We start from the raw sequence: 4,308 nt of genomic DNA, 5'->3' as shown, positions 1-4,308 counted from the left end.
TGCGGGTGAAAATAGCAGTGCCTTTAATGAGCAGCTCAGTGACTGAGATTATATTCAGCATTTTACTGAGACAGGTAAAACCTCTAAACCTCAGTCAGCTCAGGTGGAACTGCAGGTTGAGCTTTATGTCAGCATGTACATATTCTTTATTCACAATATTTACTATAAGAAAACCTGGAACGTCTGAGACAGTTTGGAAACGTGACACACTGAAGATAAATCTGTTTACATGAAGATCTGGAGCATATTGTTCTGTTTTGTGAGGTCAAAAACACATAGTAATTATAAAAAAGTAACACAGAGTCTCCTCTTATCACTCATTACTGTCTGACATTAATAATCAATTATTAGCAGATCTTTTGACAAGAAGAGCTCAAGTACAACAAATAACCTGACAGACGGGCCTGTTCTAGTACAATGTGCCAGTCAGCCAGTCCAATGTTACTCGTCCAGCTAAATGTAATACAGCCAGGATTGTGTTTTGCCTGCTGTGACATATGAAAATGCAAAAATGTGTGCCAGTGAAAAGAGCCAACTTCAGAACAATTCCCTGACTTTGCTGAGCAACTCGGTGAGTTGGATTAATATTAGCATGCTCCCCCACGCAGGGACAGTCAGTTGTGCTCGGCTGTAGTTCCCTGCCTCCACAACTTGATGTCAGCAGTGCTGCGTTTCTGACCCACCCTGAGAGCGACACTGTAGATTTGTCGTGCACTATACTCATGAATGATATCAATCAGATCAGAAGAGGACTGCATACCAATGTTCACTTCATAAAATGTACAGTTGTGATTGAGATGTCTTGCTTGAAGTGTGATCTCCAGCGCTCAGGCTGACTGAATGAGCAGTGAGGGGGTTGGAGGCAGTGAGCGCAGGGGCGGTTTGAACAGAGATGAGTCGTGAGCCGCAGGTTTGCAAAATTACAATGACAAGACACGACACGGCGTCGCTGATCAAACACAACAGCAGGCTGGTGGGACCTCGAGCGTCTCCTGAGCAGTGAGCTGGGACAGCAGGAGCAGAGGAGCACCTGTATGTGTGAGCCCCCCAACAGATGGCAGGGAGGTCCTCTGCCGGTGTGTGTTCGCATGGACGTCAGCTACTCTATGTATATGAGTGGCTGTACCTGGCTCTCAGAGGGGCCAATTAGCTGTAGCAGACTGAGGAAGGTGCCACAGAACACAGAGATCCAGATTGTTTCGCTTTGGTGGTGTCACAGACTCGACTTCTCCGCCAGAATCAGCCAGAAGAGAGCATCAGTCACCTTCAGTCAGTGCACAGTCGGATTACATGTTCATAATTTTACTCCAGTTAGCCGTTTCACTGGGCTTTGAGAGGAGGCTCATATTAAAAGATTCAGACGCTGTGGAGACTCAAATGTTCAATATGAAATAAATAACAGAGATAAAACTTTAGGGGGACTCAGTAGCCTGCACGCTTCCACCAAAGCTCAACAGCCCCCTTTTATTTAATCAAGCCTAATCCAATATCACATCAAAGACATTTTAATCTGGGGGATCCAGATTTTTTAATTTGGTCTGCATCAAATTTTACTCAGTCATGGATACAACCTGTACACACCAGATTTTAAAAAAATCAAGATCCATTTATTATTCCCCGAGAAATTAATATCCTTAGTTAAGTTAAAGAAAGGAAAAAAATCACGGATTGTCCCTTTATCTGGATCTGCACCAAAAATAAATCATTTTGTTTCATGGGAGTCCGTTCAGTTGTTTTTGTGTAAACCTGCTAATTAACCAACCAACAAACAGACACAGGCGGAAACAACCTTCTTGGTGGAGGTAATTATAACCACTTAAGTAAATCTTAAAATACTTCTAAGCCATAAGTGAACCAATTAAATCATTATTATAAACATCGACAATCATTCCACCATTCGTATTTTCATGACGAAGTAAAACTTTAATTGTTTTCCGTCTGTTTTCATTTCCTAACAGCATTTTCTTCAATTACAGTTTAATGGTTTGAAAATGTAACTTTTTGTGTAAATGTCACGTTTGATGACCTTCCAGACAGCCAGCGACCGCAGGGACGTCAACATCTTTAGATTAAAAAACCTGCCATGATGACCCCAGATTAGCTAGCTGCCACTGCTAATCAAACAAATGCCACTAAACAACGTAGTATCAAATATGACGGGAACCAACGATTTTTTGCCCCTGACCTCTCAGCTGAGACCGCACTTTTAATGTGGCCAGGAAAGTGTTTGCCAAGAGAGGGACTCTCCACGGATTCCAGTATAATCCATGCAAGATGAGGATCATCCACAATGGGAGAACACGCCTGTCTGCACCACCAAAAGAATCAGATGACTTCCATCGCGAACACGGCTGAGAGGTCTGGCCAGGATAACAGCGAATTATCTGCTTTCTTACACGTAAGAACCAGCTCACACTGACTATCATGTAGTAATGAAACGAAACTGACCCTCCTTTCTTTTTCTCAACCTACTGAATTTTTAGCATCTATTATTTTGAAAAGACTCTATATTTTGGATGGTGCCTGTGCAGCCAGGGTTGTTCAATTATTTTATTTGTACAACTTCTGTTGCTTCTGAAACTTTCATTTCACCAGACCTAAATGGACATTTACTGACTTACATTGTTGTTACTACAGTGTTATTTTTACACCATGTGGGTTGAATACATGGTGTTCTACTAGATAACAAGGTGCATGGTTGGTGGACACCACTTGTTGCCTGTGGAGTTAGGTTAGCACAGTTAGCTGCTCCTCCGTATGGTGGATCAGCACAAGTCCTACAGTTTCTTGTACTGAGTGAGGGGAGGGCAAGTGTTCAAATGTTCATATATCTACATGTATATTTGTCTTTTGTTTATCTTTACATCTACCTCACACTCAGCACACCAGTATTATCTTCAGTGTGTTTGTGTTTGTAAATCCCGCTGCTGTATTGACTACTTTCAATGTTTTTGTCAATGTTGTTGTGTTTGTATGTGTTTAATATGTTTGAAAGTCAATAAAAAATATTGTTGAAAAAAAACCCAAACAAATGCCGCGCTCGACTCGAAGCTGTGTGACTGTCATCATATGTACTTTCCAATAAGGCACAGCAGCAGAGGGAAACAGCGACTTCCCTCTTCCAAACTATTGCTGCTGCCATGAACAACAAGACTAGCTTGTTAGCAAGACAGGAGGATAGCATGCTGTGTTGCTCGTTCACACATTCAGCAGTTATGGAGCAACATCATCATTTGTTTGGAGTCTTGTTTCCGTCCGCCTGCCAAATGTCAGGCCAAAATTCACTCTCTTTTATCTCAGTTTTGGGGCTCCGCCAGCGTCTGAGGTAAATATCTGGCTCTGCAGCAAACGCTCCACTATGTTTACTAGGTCATTGCTAACTTTGTCTGTCTGCGGTTTTCTTTAGAGCCTTTTTATGCTGAAAACAGCTGCCAGCTGGATCCACAGTGGTAACAGTGAACCAAAACAGGAAAGTCACAGGCTGGGTAGTTAAACAATGACTTGAAGCTCCCTCCCTCCAGAGAGTGACTCCTTTCATTCCCACATTTGTTTCACATTGTAATTTCATACATTGTGATGAAAATATCAGTTATAGCCTCCAAATTAAAGGGATATGTTCATTACTGTGTCTTTGTTTATTCACGGCAGCAGCGGCTGGTTAATTTATTACTGTGTCACCGTGTGTGTTCCAGCCAACAGGAGATAACTGGCTCCCACAGATTTCATTTCACTTGCATCTTATTTTTGTTATTAGTTATTTACTGTTAATTATTAATACCTAATGTTAAGTATCAGATCTGATTTTTAACATTATATCAGCGTGGCCATGGCCCCCTTGCTGCCACCACTGCTGGCTCAGACTGTGGGATTTGACCCAAAATGAAATAAAACAATTTTATAGTTGAATTAATATGAACTCAGACAAATAATAATAATAATAATAATAATAGTCTCTATTGGTTTGTTCCTGTATATGTATTTTTCAAAATATATTCATGTAATTGTTCCCAATCACTCAAAACTTTTTGAACTTTTTGAAAATAAGAAGAGGTTTTGAGTCATCAGCCCATCATCTATTTTGAGGCATTGTATGTTTCTTGACCCAGAGAGAATCAGAGTAATGACATCTGTACTGTTGGAGCTTCAGAGCAGGTCAGAACATGTGACACCGGACGTTGAGGGTTGTCTTTATGTTAACTGAGATACAGAGGCGTGGGCGGATCCGGTCGACCCCTCCCACACAGAGCAGAGCCAGCAGCTGACGTAGTCTTGACGTTGAGGTGATGCGGGGCGTGACGTAGCCGAGAC

The 4,308-nt window shown here is 41.7% G+C and overlaps 1 long non-coding RNA gene across 1 annotated transcript; it reads left to right on the top strand.

Annotated features, from left to right (window-relative positions):
• Positions 1–1,821: 1,821 nt before the first annotated feature.
• Positions 1,822–3,623, top strand: LOC119016970. Its single transcript, XR_005074309.1, has 2 exons — positions 1,822–3,325; positions 3,407–3,623. It is a non-coding gene; the product is annotated as an uncharacterized LOC119016970 (long non-coding RNA).
• Positions 3,624–4,308: the final 685 nt, after the last annotated feature.

This window comes from Acanthopagrus latus, chromosome 3, assembly GCF_904848185.1.
Source record: "Acanthopagrus latus isolate v.2019 chromosome 3, fAcaLat1.1, whole genome shotgun sequence".
Taxonomy (NCBI): domain Eukaryota; kingdom Metazoa; phylum Chordata; class Actinopteri; order Spariformes; family Sparidae; genus Acanthopagrus; species Acanthopagrus latus.
The sequence above is the reverse complement of the archived record's forward strand: the minus strand, read 5'-3'. Positions and strand labels throughout refer to the sequence as shown.